The sequence below is a fragment of the Pantherophis guttatus genome, chromosome 5 (assembly GCF_059756535.1).
Source record: "Pantherophis guttatus breed Tessera chromosome 5, ASM5975653v1, whole genome shotgun sequence".
Lineage (NCBI taxonomy): Eukaryota > Metazoa > Chordata > Lepidosauria > Squamata > Colubridae > Pantherophis > Pantherophis guttatus.
In genome coordinates this window covers 54,629,041-54,648,964 of record NC_142067.1, presented here as the reverse complement: position 1 = coordinate 54,648,964, position 19,924 = coordinate 54,629,041, and the positions used below count along the sequence as shown (strand labels likewise).

General features: G+C 36.5%; 1 protein-coding gene across 39 annotated transcripts in view; it reads left to right on the top strand.

Annotated features, from left to right (window-relative positions):
• The first annotated feature begins 7,467 nt into the window (after positions 1-7,467).
• Positions 7,468-19,924, top strand: part of ERG (ETS transcription factor ERG) — a 115,907-nt gene continuing 103,450 nt past the window's right edge. For 3 of the 39 annotated variants that reach the window (XM_034403078.3, XM_087895137.1, XM_060686406.2), the window contains exon 1: positions 7,922-9,183. The gene's annotated coding sequence lies outside the window, so the exon portion shown is untranslated. Of the gene's footprint in view, positions 9,184-19,924 lie in introns of all 39 variants that reach the window. The other 36 variants (XM_087895127.1, XM_087895133.1, XM_087895121.1 and 33 more) reach the window with 27 other exon arrangements.

The following is a 19,924-nucleotide window of genomic DNA, read 5'->3' as shown; positions in this document are numbered from 1 at the left end:
GATGGGAAGGGGGGGAAACAGGAAAAGTTTAAAAAGTGACAACCGTCCCTCAAAAAAATAAATAAATAACAAAAAGAAAAAAAAAGTTACTTTCCACTCTCTTCAATATGTATATAACTATAGGAAAAAATACATTCTTTAGTTTTTAAACCAAACAGATACAAAGCTAAAAATATGAAAGCTATACATACCAAACAATGAAATAACAACAACCAAACTTTTCCATTCTATACTGGAATGGCTGATTCAACTTGTGATCTAAACTAAATTCATGGAGGCCAATGGGGACACAATAATTTCCTATTTTTGCTCTGAGGTTAGGCTTGCAAAATGTGGGAGAAGAATGATTACCTGTGGAAATGCAACATAAGATTAATGCATTGTAAGCCGCCCTGAGGGCTTACAAAAAAAAAAAGATTAGATGATCACAGCATTTTGAATGTTTATATCTTATTCATATATTTAAATTCTACATCATAATTGAAAAATCTTATCTGTGCATAACAGAAAAAATGATCACAATCAACACATGGATGTATAATTTAGTAAAAAAAAAACATGCATTAGCAAAAGAACTGAACTATATTAAAGGCAGAAGGTGGGGGTGGGGAACCTAGTCTCTTTTTCATATATGACAGAACCCTTGTAAAATGATGAAGGAAAGGCCTTGATCAAGGCTCCCAAAAGCATAGCCTGGAAGCAGCATGCAGACCATCAGTCTTCCTTTTTAGAACCTAGAAACAGCTCTCCGAAGCGATGCGGCCTAAAATACTCTTCTTCTTACATTATGGGATTTGGGGGAAGGGATTTTGAGTTTCTGCAGGTGTTTTAAGCCTTGCAGGTAAATAAGGTGACTATTTCTCCCCTTAAAACTCCTGTAAATGTCTTCCAGTGTGACACTGCTTCATCATCTTTTGACATGCTGCAAAATCCTGTTGTAGCATCAAGCCAATCCTAAGGAGATGCAAGTGATACAGTGCTGAAAAGATCACCATAGTCTGATATGTCAGCCTATATTTTCCCAGATAAAAGCTTTCTATAGGAAATCTATTGTTCAGATATGAACAAGATTGATGACTAAAAATGTTATTTCTAGTAGCTTTCCGATAGTTTGCAAAGGTATGAGGAGTGGTATATTTTCCAATACTTAGTATGAGTATCCTCTACATTAGTGGTTCCCAAATGCTTTTTCTGCCACCCTCTTGCCTACCAGACCACATCCATAGTGCTGTCTGGTTTGGCTGCTTTGTGGAGTGTGTCCAGTCCAGACCAAGTCACCAAAACAAACTTTCCAACTTTAATTCCAACTATGGACCACAAAATAAAATAACACTTTGCTTTCAGGAATGTATTTTCATTGTATTCTCTGGATCATTTATGTTCATTTATTTATTGCTTATATTTTTGTGCATAGATTTTTGTCATATACAATAGATGTTGTAAAAAATACTTTTTTCATTCCCTTGGTTCTGATGCCCCCATGCTGCCCCTTCTAGATCATCTACCACCTACAGTATGGCACTATACTAGCTATTTGTCAACCTCTGCTCTATAGTCAGGGCCGGATTTTCCTATAGGCTAACTAGGCTTCAGCCTAGGGCCTCAAGATCAAGAGGGGCCTACATTCAAATTGTTAGCAAAATTAAAATTACACTTTCACTATAGGTGAAAGGGCCTCATAAGTGGAATAGCCTAGGGCCTCTTTTCATCTAAATCCGGCCCTGTCTATAGTGTAGTTACTTATTCAGATGTATGCAGGTATATCCTTCCATACCTTACACTTGTATCCAGGGGTGAAATGCTCCCGGTTCGGACTGGATTGGGTGATCCAGTAGCGATTGTGGCAGATGGTTCAGAGGACCGGTAGCGATGGCGGTGCGAGGCTCTGCCCACCCGCCCGAGTGTTGTGACTTCCTGATTTTAACCAGGAAGTAATGTGTTTTTTTACCCTCTGCGCATGCACAGAAGGTTTTGTGCATGCACAGAGGGTCTGTGCGTGCATGTGATGCATGTATGAGCCAAGCAAGCATGCATGCGTGGCACGTGCACTTCTGAACCAGTAAGGAAGGTAAGTAGATTTCACCCCGCTTGTAACCTTAACTGTTTTCCAAAATTTAAGATAACACAGTAACATAGAAAAAGGCAGAGGGCTTTTTTTTAGGATATACTGTATTAAGTCAAAAATGAATGGAGCTTTTGACAGTTTGTCAATCTCAAACTTGTAGAGGGGCTGGTGAGTACAATTGTGATCATTTATGGCCCTTGATCCCTTAAAATTACTATCTAAAAGTGTTATTTTGAAAAGAAAACAGCTAATTTTACACTGGATAAAATAAAATTCCAAGTTAAAGCATGATGAGATAATAACTGTTTGAATTTATTTTGTCTATTATTTTTGTTTAATTCCTTTGCTCCGTGGAGTTTAATGTTTATGTAATAGTTATAGTTACAGTTATAGTTATAGTTACAGTTATAGTTATAATAGTTACAGTTATAGTTACAGTTATAATATTCTTATGTAGTTTATATACAACGCAACAAACAGTATTTTGTAAAATATGTGTTTTAAAAAGCCTTGTCTAATTGAATAGAATTATCTCAGAATATTTAAAATATTAGAGTTTGTCATTAATATTTTAGAGCTGATTATACCAGAAACCTAAAGAAAAAGGTAAGAATTATATCAGGTAAAGGCAACATTGTTAGGTCTAAGCAGAGGACATCTATGGTATGCACATTACCATACTCATGCATACATATAAAACCGTCTCCTCCAAAAACCCAGGAACAATGACATTTACACAAATCTTTACTCTATTTCTGTACATGTATATTCATATGCATACATACCAACCACTCCTCCACACATATGTATACTCAGTTCCTCCCAGTGAACTATACACCACCACATGTTTCTTTTTCCCCTTAGCACTCTATCTCCTTCAAAACTGATACTCTGGGAAAAGAAAAGAGCTGCCTCTTTCCGCTCAGGAAATCAGTTAAAAACAAAATACATTATGTGGAACTGCAGTGCTGACCCCAAGATTGTATACCATCATGGGAGGCTAGTTCTCTGTTTGCAGGGAAGCTGATTTGTGGTACATACATGGTCAGCTCTTCCAAGACATCAAAATTATGTGTAGATCCTGTTCTAGATATATTGGGCAAGAGGGGAGATCAACATAGTTCTTTGCCATTTGCAGATTAAGATGTATCTAAATTTAGAACACTTACAGGTACTTAAGACTTTAGAGGTAGATAAACTATTATACTGATCATCTTGGAGATAACTCCTGGAAAAGTTTCCTGATGATCTCACCTTGCATACTAAAGGACATATAGGGAATGTATTTGAGCACCACCAGATGCCTTCTCTGCTCAATGTATCTGATTTTCTAAAACGATGTACTCGATAAAAAAACAACTAGATGACAAATGGCAACAAATGACTTCTTTAATAATAAAAAAAAATCTATATTTCAATTTAGGTCCTCTTGTAATTTGTAATGCAAATGTGTAATGTTACTCAGTTTGCCACAATGCTCAAACATAATATCCTGTATAATGCCAAAAGAAGACACAGAATAGGAGGCAATATAAATTGCTATACTCAGATACTTCAGCATCTTTCTGTGCTATCCTGGCTAAAGCATTCCCAGACTAAGAGTGTGACAATTCAGTGTCCTTATAGTCAGAGGACAAGTCTGTACTAATGTTTTGAAGAATTGAGGTTTCTGATCTTTACTAAGACAACATTTGCTAACTGTCTACAATAGAGGGAGATTGATTAGAATATTTTACATCTTATCTGAGTAAACTGGCTCTTTCAATCAAATTAGAATCCTCTCCCCCCAATGGTTGATATGGGGAAAAAAAATGGATTCCCCCAATTGTCCCTCTTGATTAGAAAGAATAGAGATCATAATATTCAATCATATAAACATTCCTCCTTTGTGAATATGTCCCCATTGGATTCTCTCGAAATGTTACCTTATTTTAGTCATTTCTTATTCTATCATGTAATGTTAATTTGTAAATGAATAAACAATTGTAATAAAGGAAGTTAATTTTTTGTATAGCATATTGATATTCTTGGTTTTAGAAATGTTTTATTAAGTCCTCCAAGGAGGATGGTATCTGCGGCTTGCTGCTGGACAGACACCTGACATTTGAATAACAATATCTAGTCACTGTTGGAGTACATCCAATTTTTAAAAAGTCTAATTCTAAAGTAACACTTATTGTTTGTGAGTATCATGTTGTTTTTCTATATATTAATCTAATCAATGGATAACAAAAGTTAAAATGAGTAGATAAGCTTTTAGGTTCTGTCCTACTTATTGCTGTCAAATTCAAAAACCTTCTTGATGCTGGATTTATGAGTAATGTAGACTGAACTCTATTGGTATAGTAATCATTTTTCATTATGTATCTAAAATGGAACCATTCACTCCCTCGTTAGCATAAACTTACTATGCCAGCACTATTTATTTTGATATCGAACAAGTATGGAAGCCATAAAATCAAGACATTTGATTTTACACGTAAAACTTTTTTAAAAAATCAATAAAGTATTATAAAAAAAAGACATTTATGCTCTGAAAACTTGCAGAATAAGAAGCAGAAGTTATCCTGCAGTGCCTTTCATAACTGAATCAATAGTCTTTATGACAGTGGATTGCTTCAACTTTCAGTTCTTACATCCACAGTGAACAACCACACTATCTTTAAAATATCCAAAATTCTGAATTTTACAAGGCCTTCTTAAAAAACTATAAATGAAGCAATTAAATCTCCAGATTGGAGGATTTAAATCTTTAAAGATTGCTTTATAGAGTTTCAAAAGAAAGAGGGGATTATACTTAGCAAGTGTGGCAGCCCATATAGGGTATTTCATTGAGAGGCAGCCTGATGTTATCCAGCAACAAATACTTAAATTAATATAAAACATCTTCTGAAGAGATTTTTTTATTCTTCCTTCCCTTTATTTTTTTATAGAAATGCTTAATAATGATAACTTTTTAGGGGTAAAATCTTGAAACAGAAATATTCTGCAGAGCATTTGGAGCAGAAAGTACCTAGCATTCAGAATAGGTTTAAATATGATATTTAAACAAAATGGAATGGAATTAAAAGTGCCTTCAATAAGATATTTGGAAGATATTAACAAATAATATTTTTGTTTAGAGTTTATTTTTTCCATCTTTAAACTATTATTAGGAGATGACACCAATAGGCAAGTCATTCTACAGTCTTTTTTACTGGGTGAAAGGGGCGTATCTTTCCCTAATATAGATATGGATGAGCCGTGAGTAAAAATAATGGAAATAGAAACCTGACATTTGGTGATAGCTTCTAAAGTCCTAAGTTCTAGAGACAGCATTATTGCACATCCTTGTGGATACTTTAGGACCTCTTCTTCATGAAGTTAATAGTCAGTTCCTCTTGTTTTTAACACAATAATAGAGTAGTTCAACTGAACTTGAATATCCCATAATCATGATAAAAATAAAAAGGAAACCCTCAAGTTAATTTTGACTTTTCTGTTTTACTTTAAATTACACAGTTTATCTATATGTCTGTCTGTCATCATCTGTCATCTCTCTATCATTGGAATTAATCAGAGTTCCAGTTTTCTGAAGTATTTTGAAAGCCACACAGGTATATGAAAATGCATTGTTTAATTTTTTTAATCTCTTTATCACATCATTTTATCACTGAAAATGACAATTCAATTGACCTACTTTTAACCCAATACCAAGAATATGTGCTGGACATTGATTCAAATGAGATCCCTTAATGCCTAAAAATCTCATGGTTAAGGAAATATTTATCAAGGCACAAAAAGTTCACAGCTAAAAAGGCATTGGATATAAAAGGTGTGAAATGAAGAAGCAGTTTTGAGTCAGAGGGATTAGGTATCTGAAGAGACTGTAGAAATGTGGAGCCTTTCTTGGATCTGTTGTAGGATAATGGAAATTGATGCTTCTGCCTGCATATCTAATACCATTAATAGTTTGTCTTAATTTTTCCTTCATTCTTATATCTACTCTGACTGCAACAAATTTAATGGTGAAGGAATCCTGCCTGTCCTCTATCTATTTACCTTGTATGTATAAATAACTACCTAGACTGACCTTAGTGATGTCTCTAAGCCAATTTGGTGTGAAAAAAATTGAGAAAGCAATGATGACATACAATGCATAATATCTGAATGTAAAATTTGCAAAATTCGGGATTTATGCAGGTAGATCTGAACTGCTTGAAAGTTTAAATTAAGACCCAAAGTAAAATCAAATAATTCAAAAAAGTTTTTTAAAAAACCTTAATACTCTCCAGATTATACTGAATACTTAGCCCACTTAAAAGAGAAAGAAATGTAATAAATTTCAAGTAGAAAATAGGATCATGTATCTAGGATTTATTCTACCTTCCTACATGTCAGTCCTTCAATATAAGGCAGGTCAGAAAACAGATAATTGGAACACCAAGATTCTGTTATTATATCATAAATCAATAAAGTAGATGTAGGATATAATAACAGAATATTAGAAATTTATTACAATTTCTCTTTGCCCCCTCTTATATCAACCAGAATCAAGATGAGATTATCTTGACTTTCATTCTCACTCACTTTCCTTACCAGGGCTGATGTTTACTTAATGATTCATGTATTCCATATTTATCTATTTATTCAACAAATGTTTATTTAATTTTTACAACCATCATGAGCCAGTGACTAACAATAAATAAAAATCAGAAAAAAAAATCAGAACAAAATAGTAAATAACATACAGCAGCCAAGATTAAAGAATCCAATCTGTACAATTTAAATAACTCTGATAAAGACTCAACTACACACCCAAAGCCCTAGGCTCAGCAACAAAATGTCCAAGGCTTCTCCTCTATACCATTGTTCCATCAACTAATGTAATGGTACAGAATACAGAGTACAGGAGCCGAAGAACCAGCTGCTCTTCTATGGAAGATTTATTTGTAATTCAAAAAATTATTTGAGGACTGGTTGCAAAGCTTTACTTTTTAAATTATAGAGCCCATCAAGAAATTAGAGGTCCTTTAAGCTAGTAGCTATGATAACATAAGGTACATTAGATTTTCGTCCAGTTTTTGGTAACATAGTACATTGAAAGTAGTGAAACTCTACAAATTTTGCACCAGGTCATTACTTAAGAAGGATACACAGTTCAGGAGCCTTACAGGTGTCTCAGATCCATTCTTCAGCACAATAAACAGCTCAACACACACACACACACACACACACACACACACACACACACACACACACACACACGAGTATATTTATGATTTTTTTCTTTATAGAATATGCTATTGTCCAATATTGTCAACTGCCGTCCTTAGCATTAGATCTAGTTTACAGAGTATCTAAAATCAATATTAATAGACCTGCTGTATTCCCTATTCACCGAGCCCTTAGAAACAGGAAATGAAGCCCTGAAGGTTTTTGAACTGAATAAAGAGAAAAGGGGTCTATAGCGATCCCCCTGACCCAGACTTGGGGGTCTCTGTGTATGCATAGCGTTTTTTTAATCTTCTTTTCCCCCCTGTTATTTTGGCAGACTTTTGGAATGTCTGGGAGCTAAGGGCTTTGCTTCATAGAGCAGAATTCTGAAGCAAGAAAAAGAGAAAGTTATAGACTAAACCACAGAAATGTAAACACGTCTGCAGCTAAAATAACTCTACTTTCATTGAAAACACTCCTTGCTCACAATCAGACTTCTGTGTGCTATGCTCAAGAAAAGTGCATTAATAGCAACCAATTAATACATTATATAATGTGCTGCTTTTTTCCAGAAAAAGTGCTGATGCTTTTAGTCATTATTGTTTATATATATATATAAATAAAGTAGTCAAGTTTCTCCTTGGCACGCTCTGTATCTCAGTAGGAAATCTGGGATCTCAGAGCTGAAAGGGGGGGAAAGAGGTTTTCAGCCCAGGACTGAGAGCAGCAGCAAACGAATAGGACTCATTGAACAAAAGTGTTCTGCCAAGAAAATTCAATGGGAACCAACGCGGGACAAGAGGGTGAACGGTAAGCCCTCCCTCCCCCGCTTTCTAAATGCTATCGGTTTTGGATTGGCGGCTGTTAAAACTTTTCTGATTCCGGGTTTTCACACTGCCGAAATTCATACTTTGCAAATCGAGCGGCTTGTACGTGTTGCCGGCTTATTTCGCGAGGCGTTTAAAATCTGATCCGAGGGAGCAAACGGAATCGCCTTCTACGTCTCCATTATCCGGATTTGACCCGTGTTCACGTTCCGTCAGCGTGATCCTAAGCCGTCAGTCCGAAGACTGGGCGTCCGCTAGGGGTTAGTTTTTCGTCACTGCGAATTAACACCAAATGTTGATGCGCGGTCCAGCCTCATCCTCCGCAGTCCTTGTTTTTCGACCGTTCCTGCTCTGAGATCTAAAGCCGAAAAGCTCGGCGTCTAGATCTGCGGACACTTCTTGAAACTTCTTGAAACTTCTCTTTTCATCACTCCAGACTTCTTAACAACCGAAGAGCTAAGTACCTCACTTTTGCTTCTTTATCTTCTGGACAAAAGGGATTTTGAAGGTAATCTGCTCCATGAGTGGGGTTGTGTTTTTTTTTTTTTTTTTTTAAATGATGGTGTTGGTTTTCATGTTCCCGGAACTCATTAATTAGGACCCACACTTTAAAACGATCTCTTGCCTGCCGGCGCTGCGCATTCGAGCCCCTTCCCCTTTCTAGCCACAGGAATGGTGGTGGCTGAGAGGCCGTCAGCTTCTGGGTGCCCCAGGCGCCTCCCACTGAAGCCAATGGCCAAACTTTCGTGGATTTGAATGGAGCCGGCTCGCACCCACCCGCAGCCTTCGCTGGGTAAACACACGCGTGGGGCGTGCCAGCACCTTCTTCGCCTCTGGATGCCTGACCGGGCGCCCCTGTTGGAGAGCTGGACTTGGGCGTTAAGGGGGGGCGCGGAGTTGCGCTGGCCAGCCATGCTTAGAGGCGGGAAGAGGCTCTTGGGGACCGGAGCCCCCGCCGTCCGCAGCTAAATCTTGATGTAAGGGAGTCGTCGTACTCGGCGGGAGACGGTCACCGACCCCACCGGCAGCCCTCTTTCATTCCCGTGCTGACACCAGAACTTGGCCGGGGCAAGGCGCTCCCTCCGCTTGGAGGAGGTAAGTTCCCAGAGGCAGCTGTCTGGGGGAAGGGGAGGTAACCGCGGTAGGTCGGCCAGCAGGTGGGTGCGGGGCTCGAGGGCTTTCAGCCTCTGAAGGGCTAAGCGAAGTGTCACGAGTGGGTCGCGCTTCTCCGAGATACGGTCCTGCGAAGTGGCTTTCCCGCCTTCTCGGGAGCGATGCTTTGGGTCACAGGACGTCGAGGCTCGCCTGATCTGAGCGCCTGGGCATCCACCTAGTTATGGGGGACTTCAACCGTTCGGGTGGGCGCCTGCCTGGACTTCCAGCAATCAGCTCTTCGAGAGAAGAACTCTTCCGTGACCGTGGTAGATATTCTTATTCCGCCAAACGGAATTCTCAACGCTGAGAATATAGTCCGGTGAACTACAGTTCTCCAGCAACTTAAAAGTGCTGCTCTGAAAACATAGCAATTGGAATAAAACAAGCCACTTTTGTGCGCAAGTGGTAGAAAACAGCCATTTTTTTGTGGTGTTGACTGAAAGAAAAAAAAAAGAGGGGGGGGGGAATTTAGAAACAAATAGAGAAGACAACAGAGGTACAATGCGATGAAATAGTTGGTGGTCCACTGATTATGAAAACTGAGCAAAGGAAGACTTTATGTTATTGCACCAGAGTATTCCACCATAGTCAGCTTGTCTGGTATTCTTTTGTAATACAAAGGCTACACTCTTCACTAACCTAGACCTCTTTTAATCAGATTGCCTGTTCCTTGTTTTTCTTGGCAATAGGACTTGCTCAAAGGCTTTCTGGAAGCTACCTGCTAAATGCGGTTTTTTTTGTCCTAAATTCATCTGTACTGCTGTAAAAACGACTTATGCATGTTTGGATCATACTGAAAGCAGTTGTGAAAAACACATATTTTTACACATTTAATTTGCTATCCAGCAGTTCTGAAGTTATTACCTGGAGAATGGAGACTCTCATTATTTTCCATACTGCCCTACCTCTTTTTTTCTTCAGCCATGCATCTTTATTGACTTGTTGTAGTTATCCTTTTAAAAGCTCATTCCTAGGTTATTTATCCAGTAACCCAGGATGGATATTTACATTCACTTGTCACAGTTTCATTTGACTTTTTCCTTTGATTTTCACTTTTTTTGGTCAGTTGTTTTTGATAATGCATTTTATTTCAACTATTAAATTGTTTTTATTTGGCACTTTCATCTATTCAGTCCTATCAGATTACCTTTATTTAGCACCTGTGTTGACATATATCTATATGTAAAGATATTTATTCATAACACACACTTCAATAATTTGGTACAGATTTTGTTCACTAGCCAGGGTTTTAGTTTAGTCTTTCATCCAAAGTATTTGAAGTAATAGAATGGATAAGACACAGCTTTAGACTCATAGATGTACAAATGTCATTTCCTGATTCAGAAGATTAATTTATGAGAGCAGCAAACTATCCAGCATAAATCATCCATTTATTAGGTAACTGTCAGTATGTAGTAAAACCAGCAAAGGCCTATTTCTATTTGTGTTCACTACAAACCTACAACACACTTGCAGTAATTGCTATGTATAAAATAATAATAAAATTATCCTGGTATAAATAGCACTATATGAAATGAACAAAACTTTTGAGAGCCAGAATAGTAGTTTGTGGGCTGTATTGTTTTCATGTAGTTTAGAGTCCCACTAGGGAAAGAAGAAAAGTTAGGTCTATAGACTGCACATGGAGAACTGTCACATTCCTTAGTTTTAACCCTATAAGAACACAATTCTGGCTTGTTCGAAGCAAAGGGAACAAAGAGTGCTTTGAGTTCAAATAAAGAACCAACCAAACATTCCATTAGAATGTTTTTATCTAGTATGAGAATATACTGTAATTGGCTTAAGTTAGATACTGCAGAAATATATTTGTTTTTATCCCTAGAAAGATATTTTCTCTTTTTCTCTTTCTCTTTCACTCTTTTCTCAGTGTTAGGGCAATAAAATGGGAAATTCTAAGAAAGCAAAACAGCTGTTCTAAACTAATTCAGTATATATTAACTAAGCTCCATTGATTTCAGTGGAATATGTCTCCTTGTGTGTAACCTAAAACCTTGTTAAGTAAGTATTGGCCAACAAACTAGATGTTTGGGGGCTTCTTCAGGCTTTCATTGTAGGAAAAAAAAATATTTTCATGGAGTAAAAGTTGAACAAGTTTTAAGAAATGACACTTTTCCATTCCAAAGTGAAACAGATTTTTGTAGTACTACCTAAGGTTAGATATGGCAAGAATTAATGATCTGTTATTGTTAAATTTTCTGTAATTCTTTATCTGATAATTTAATTATTTTTTGTGAGTTTAATTTTTGTTGTCTTTATGTATCGAATCAAACTTATAAGATACATCAATTGAGGTGGCAACACTAGGAGATTTAATCACAAAGAATTTCAGAACTCTTCAACTGAACTACTTTGAAAAGAGATTGTGTTTAATTTTTTGATGGTTAACTAAATTGCACTACAAAGAGTGATATAAAACAAAACCCAATTTGTAAAAAAGTTATTTATTTATATTATGGCTGAAAACTTTATGTTTTCTTGCTTTATGTTTAAGGCTGAAAAGATTAATAAATGCAGCAGGTTAATATGCAGAATAGAATAGAATAGAATAGAACAGAACAGAACAGAACAGAACAGAACAGAACAGAACAGAACAGAACAGAACAGAACAGAACAGAACAGAACAGAACAGAACAGAACAGAACAGAATAGAATAGAATAGAATAGAATAGAATAGAATAGAATAGAATAGAATAGAATAGAATAGAACAGAACAGAATAGAATGGACACACAAGGAATTTGTCTTGGTGCATACGCTCTCAGTATACATAAAAGAAAAGATACATTTGTCAAGAATCATAAGGTATAACACTTAATGATAGTCATAGGGAACAAACAAGCAATCAAATCACATTAGGAAACAGTCAATATAAATTGTAAGGATACCAGCAACAAGGTTACAGTCGTACAGTCATAAGTGGGAGGATATGGGTGATAGGAACGATGAGATTAATAGTAATGCAGGTTTAGTGAATAGTTTGACAGTGTTGAGGAATTATTTGTTTAGCAGAGTGATGGCATTTGGGAAAAAACTGTTCTTGTGTCTAGTTGTTCTGGTGTGCAGTGCTTTATAGTGTCGTTTTGAGAGTAGGAGTTGAAACAGTTTATGTCCAGGATGCGAGGAGTCTGTAAATATTTTCACAGCCCTCTTTTTGACTCGTGCAATATACAGGTCCTCAATGGAAGGCAGGTTGGTAGTAATTGTTTTTTCTGCAGTTCTAATTATCCTCTGAAGTGTGTCTGTCTTGTTGGGTTGCAGAGCCAAACCAGACAGTTATAGATGTGCAGATGACAGACTCAATAATTCCTCTGTAGAACTGTATCAGCAGCTCCTTGGCAGTTTGAGCTTTCTGAGTTGGTGCAGAAAGAACATTCTTCGTTGTGCTTTTTTGATGACTTTTTTGATGTTAGGTGTCCATTTTAGGTCTTGAGATATGGTAGAACCTAGAAATGCGAAGGTCTCTACTGTTGATACTGTGTTGTCTAGTATTGTAAGAGGTGGTAGTATGGGAGGGTTTCTCCTAAAGTCCACCACCATTTTGACCGTTTTGAGCGTGTTCAATTCCAGATTGTTCTGGTCACACCACGAGGCTAGTTGTTCAACCTCCCATCTATATGCGGATTCATCATTGTCTTGAATGAGACCAATCACTGTTGTGTAATCTGCAAACTTCAGTAGTTTAACAGATGGATCGTTTGAGATGCAGTCATTGGTATAGAGAGAGAAGTTGAGAGAGCACACAGCCTTGTGGGGCCTCTGTGCTAATTGTACAGGTATCTGATGTGATTCTGCTTAGCTTCACCTGCTGTTTCCTGTCTATTAGGAAGCTTATGATCCACGTACAAGTGTGTTTAGATACCACTAGCTGGTTTAGCTTAGTTAAAAGAATGTCTGGAATGATGGTGTTGAATGCTGAACTAAAGTCTACAAAGAGGACCCTTGCATAGGTCTTTGGAGATTCAAGATGTTGTAAGATGTAGTGCAGAGAATTATTGGTTCATAATATGATTTGTGAACTAAATTACCTAATCATTTAAGTTATCTTCAATCATGATATTGGCTTTAAGTAATCCACATGTATTTAATTTAAAGTTCAGATTATTTTCTAAATAATTCCCTTTCTTGTTTAGTTTCACCAAAAAATGTCATCTTGTTAAAAGATTTTGTTTAATTTTCAAAGGCCTTAATTTGTGATGATATGAACACTAAGGTGGAAATGCAGTATAGCCATTATAGAATGAGATTGTTATGAATTTCTGTATGAGATTGTTTTCTCTTTCTGTAGAAATCATTGATACCTGATTTTGAAAGTCTTATATACAGTGGTACTTAAAGTTTGTGAAGCCCTTTGAATTTTCAATATGTCCACATAAATATGGTCTAAAAGCTGACCTGTTCTTCACTGAGCCCTAAAATTAGATAGAGAACCCAATTAAAGAAAGGTGTCAAAGACATTTCACTCATTTATTTATTTATTGAAGAAAATGGTACAAAGCCACATGTGTGGCAAAAGTATGTGAACCTTTGTTTTCAATATCTGGTGTGCCCTCCTTGGGTAGCATAAAACTGCAACTAAACACTTCTAATAACTGTTGATCAGTCCTGCACATTGGCTTTGAAGAGTTTTAAACAACTCCTTCTTACAGAACAGCTTTAACTCAGGGATGGGGATGGACTTTCTTATAGGAGATGTCTGCTATAGGTCCTTTCAAAACCCTTCTATAGGATTAAGGTAAGGGCTTTGATGTGACCATTCCAAAACATTAAGTTTCTTCAGTTTTAACCATTCTTTGGTCATTGTGTCTTGTGTGTTTTGGGTCATTGTTTTGCTGCATGACCCATGTTCTCTTGAGCTTCAGTTCATGAACAGATACCCTGACACTTTCCTGTAGAATTTGCTGGTAAATTCAGAATTCAGAGATGCATCAATGATGGCAAGTTGAACTGACCAAAGGCAGCAACCATCATGTTTCACAGAAGGGGTAAAGTTTGTATGGTAGAATGCAGTGTTTTCACCAAACATAATACTTTTCATTCAAGTAAAAAAGTTCTATTTTGGTCTCCTCCATCCAAAGAACATTCTTTTGGCTTATCCACATGGTCTTTCACAAACTGTACACAGGCAGCAACATTATTTGTGAGGAATAGTGCCTTTTTCCTTACAACCCTGCCACACACACAACATTGTTGTACAGTATTCTCCTGCTGATGATGAACAATTACTTTCACCAATGCAAGAGTGGTCTTTAGATCCTTAGACATCCCTAGTGTTTTTTGAGACTCCCAGAATATTATACACCTTGCTTTTGCTAGTTGGTTCATCACTCCTGGGGAAAGTAATAAAGATGTTAAATTATCTTTTCTTGCACATAATTAGCCTGATACAAGACTATGGAGTCCAAACTCTTTGGAAATAGCTATGTAACTTTTTCCAGCTTGGTGAGCATCATCCACTGTTTTTCAAAGATCCTCAGAAATCCCCTTTGTTCAAGCTATAACAGACTTCTACATACTTCTCTTGTGAAGATCAGACTTTAATAGTGAATACACAGAATTCTGTTCTTTAAATAAGGCAGGACCTGCCACACAAATATATGATTATCACTCCATTGATTGAAATACTTGATTCTAATTTCTCTTTCAACTGAAATGATAATCTTATGCTTTCACATATTTTTGCCACACAGAAATATATAGCTTTGGATTATTTTCCTCAATAAATAAATTCACAAGTACAGTGGTACCTTGGTACTCAATTGTTTTGAAACTCATTGAATTTGGTACTCAATGCATTTTACTCGATGCAAAATTTTTGTCCTGGTACTCATCATTTGTTTAGTACTCTAGTACTTCTAGCACAACTAGAACTTGTCAGTGTTGGTTGCTTATGAATCACTATATTATTCCTCTTGGGAAAAATTTGGTACTCATTGTTTTTGATAATTCATCTGATCTCCCAGATCCAAGGTACCACTGTACAATATTTTTCACTTATTTGTTGAATTGTGTTCTTTTTATTGGGATATATGATGACATTTTAGGTCATATTTATGCAGATATATTGAAAATTTAAAAATATTCATTGACTTTTAAGCATCATTGTACTTGTAATCAATATACATGAACCAAAAATTATACTTAGTAGAATTAAGTTTTCAAGTAGCTTCTTTTAGTATATTTTAAAATAAAATTGGGCATTTGATACTTAATATTGCAACAAAATACATCAAAATACATCAACAATGATTTAGACACGTCTTTAAATTTAACCAAGTTCAATATCCCCCCCCAAAGCATTTAAAAATCTCTTATATTGTTGCCAAGATGATTTTCTATGATTTTTTCCCCATATACCGTATTTTCCGGCGTATAAGACGACTGGGCGTATAAGATGACCCCCGAATTTTCCTGTTAAAATATAGGGTTTGGGCTATACTCGCCATATAAGACTACCCCTCTTCCAACGCACACCAAATAAAAATTAAAAAACATCAGTTGGCTCACCCACAATGTAAAAGCAGCTGTGCTAGACCCAAAATGACCCCTGCAACAAGCAGGAACCTCACACAGCCACAAAAAGCCCAAAAAAACAACTTTCACACTTTACACACACACAACACAACACAACACAACACAACTGGCTCACCCACAATGTAAAAGCAGCTGTGCTAGACCCAAAATGGCCCCTGAAACAAGCAGGAACCTCACACAGCCACAAAAAGCCCAAAAACCCAACTTTCACACTTTACACACACAAAATTCCACATACAGCTTTGTGAGATTTTCTGTGTTTGTGTAGTTAGAGTGAAACACTACAAAAACATACTAAATCTCAGAAAGCTGCACAAATATTATTTTATTTTATTTTTATTTTTATATGAAAGCTAAATTTAAAACTTCCTAAACTTTAAATGGCTAGGTCGAAAAAAGAACAACTAAAAAAAACCCCCCAATTAACTATTTTTTTTAAAGATCCCAAAGGGGGAAAAAACTTACCCAATAGAACAGGGGTCTCCAACCTTGGCAACTTTAAGACTTGTAGACTTCAACTCCCAGAATTCCTCACCAGTTTTGTTTTGCTGGCTGAGGAATTCTGGGAGTTGAAGTCCACAACTTCCTGCCTGCTTGATTACAGGCAGGGAGTGGCTTGCTGATGGAATGGATTCAGGCAAGCGAAGCAAGGCAAGCGAAGCAAGACAAGCAGCTAAGGTAAGCAAGCTGGAGGGGGAAAACTTTTTTCCTTCTCCATGGCTCTGGCGATCCCAGCTGAGTTGCCTGATTAGCAGATCGCCAGGGCTTGGATCGTCAGAGCCATGTGAAAGGAGAAAAGTTTTTTCCTTTTCTATGGCTCTGGCGATCCCAACTGAGTTGCCTGATTAGCAGATCGTCAGGGCTTGGATCGTCAGAGCCATTTAAGGCTTGTCAGAGCCTTTCGGGCTGGTCTGCTTGGTTACAGGAGAATGACACCTGGTGTATAAGATGACCCCCAACTTTTGAGAAGATTTTCATGTGTTAAAAAGTTGTCTTATATGCCGGAAAATATGGTAAATTAAATGGAAATAGCCTTAATCGAAGCTAAAGAGAAAGCTGTTCTTCTCAGAAACTGTTGGTTACTGCCTACCATCTAGGGAAAAATGTCTACTAGTCAGCAACTAGTTTGAAGAATTCATTCTGTCAGAAAATTAGCAGCAGCATAGGAAAGTAAGATGAGAATTGCCCTGATCTTCTTGGTTTTTAACTTACAGATTCAAAATCAAGGTAATATAAGTCCTATTTGAGAATTTTGAGTCAGCACTATTTTAAAAATATAATATTTGAACACCTTTGTTATTTGCATGTTAAAGTAACACATACTACAGTTTTAGTAAAAAAGACTTTACTGAAACATATTGCAGAAATATTATAATATAAATTCAATATATATTAAAAACATTATTATACAAACAAAAATCCCATTCTATATTATGAAACTTCAGATTCCAGGACTTTGGCAAGCTAGTACAACTCAATCAATGACTTTGAGCAGAGTATAGCAAAAGTAAACAATTTCAAAACTAGACAACATTAAAAAAGAAAACCTAGTCTATAAAACATAAAATGTAATATAGATAGTCCTCGATTTACAACCACAATTGAGCCCAAAATTTCTATTGTTAAGTGAGACATTTGTTAAGTGAGTTTTTACCCATTTTGCAAGCTTTCTTGCTACACTTGTTAAATGAATTACTGCAGTTGATAAGTTAATAAGCTAGTTGTTAAGTGAATCTGGCTTTCCCATTGACTTGCTTGTCAGAAGGTCACAAAAGGTGATCACATGACCCCAGGACACTGCAACCATCATAAATATGAACCAGTTGCCAAGCATTTGAATTTTGTTCATGTGACCATGGGAATGCTGCAAAAGTCGGAATTGTGAAAAATGGTCATAAGTCACATTTATCAGTGCTGTTGTAACTTTGAATGGATGAACCATTGTAAGTCGGGGACTATCTGTATGGCAAGCAGACAGGAGCAATATGGCAACCACAATGGGACTCCACTCAACTGATCTCAATGACTGGGGGGAAAGCCAGGTGTTAATGGCTTTACTAAAGGCACTCAGTGTTGGGGCCTGTCATATATTGAGATGTAGGGAGGAGGGTAGAGATTGTTCCAGAGCAGTCACTAAAAAGGCATACTTTCTAGACCCCATCAGATGACAGTATTTAAAGTGGGAAGCCTGGAGCATGCACTCTTTCTGACAGTGTGTAGAGTAGACAGCTGTTCTTGGGAGAAGGCAGTCCACAGATAATCCAATACTATGTCATGTAGAGCTGTAAAAGTGAAAACTAAACATCTTGAATTGTACCTGGAAGCATGTTGGGAGCCAGTGCGGCTTGTGGAGTAGGAATGTCACATGGGCATAACAAGTTGCATGCATAATTATCCACACTGCTACATTCTGGACCAAGTGAAGTTTCTAGATGGTATTCAGGATCAGTCCATGCAGAGTGCATTGCAATAGTCCAATTGAGAATTGTCTGAGTTATGAGTAACCATAAGCAACCTTCTTAGTCCAGGAATGGGTACAGCTGATACACGAGATGCAGTTGTGTGAAGACACCCCCTCTCCTTCCCACAGCTGCAACCTACTCTTTAAGCAAGAGTTTTGAGTCCAAGAAGACCTCCAGTTTGTGCATCTTGGTGAGACTGAGCTGCAATCTGTACTCTCTCATCCAGACTCTCATGGCTCAAAGGCTTTTGTTCATTCAGTAATGCTTTTGCTTGTTTTATACCTTTATGTGAGGGAATTAAACTGTACCAGCACTGCAGAGCCATATTGCAGAGTCCAGTGTCTTGCAACCCTAATTATATATTCCTAATAGAGACAGAACACTTAGTAACATACAGTAGAGTTCTTTGGACATTTCATTTGGCATTCTGTAAAAATACAAAATTGGATAGCAAAGAAATGTCGATATGCTTATTGGTAGTAAATCTGTTGTAAATAATGTCAGCATCCTAACATTACTTGGTTAAATATAAAGGTAGGTTAAGAAGTTGGTAAGGTATATTTGAAATAGTATATATATAAACAGAATACTGTGGGTGTTTTATTATAAGCTTCATTTTCTTTTCTTTTGTTTATAAATTTATAATGATTTGTGTATATTCTGAAAAACTGGAATACATAACAGTGAAAGTCAAACGTTTTTATTTCAGTACACAAGTACATTCAGGAATTTAATTTTTATGTATATATATATACAATGAAAAATAAAGTATCTGTATTTTTCACATTGAGTGAAGAATTTTTTTAAAAGTGACCTAAAATAAATACTATGAGTCTTTGCCAAAGTTTTAGAATGCACACTGTTATTTGAATGAAAGCAAAAATTCTCATTAATATCAGAGGGATTTTCTGTGTTTGGTATTGTACCCTAGAGGCCTTTTCTTTTTTCCCCAAATGGTACACCATTTCTTTGCTAGTGTGTTTTTTTTTTAGTGGATTTTTTTTTCTGCAAATATATTGCTTATAAATTGTGCTTGCCTCAGAGGAAAGTTTTCCATGTAATTTGATTTTAAAATGAGAACTGTGCTTCAAGACTATGGCCCTAATCCAGAGGGCCACATGGTAAATTCTGCAAGCACATAGAAATTTTAAATTTGCTCTTCCTGTCAGGTACATATCCCTCCATATTACTTAATAAGTTGCTCCTGAAACTAAGTGTACTTCAAGAATGACTTCCAACAGAAATCCAGAACTGCCGTCAGTGGGAAAGTAGTGAAAAACTCCATTACACTCCTTTAAACTTTCTTCCAACCTTGTTCATTGTATTATATTAAACTGAATAGTTATATGATAATACATATTTTTGTCATTATTAATAAGAGAGTAACATATTCTTTGATAGTAAGAATATTATTTCAAATAATATGAGTAATAAATATGTTTCCTAGGCTCTGTAAATAAGACTTGAATTCTAAATATCTTCAGAAAGGAGAAATCTTAGTGAAAAATAGCAGATCTTTCCCCAAGTAAATATGAACTGGACTGCACTTTTAAATTAACATGGGGGATTGATGTGAAGAACACATCTAAGGTTTCTGCCAGTTCCAAACTTGGATTCATATCTTTTTGATGATGTCATGTCATAAATCATAATTTACTCAATGAGTTT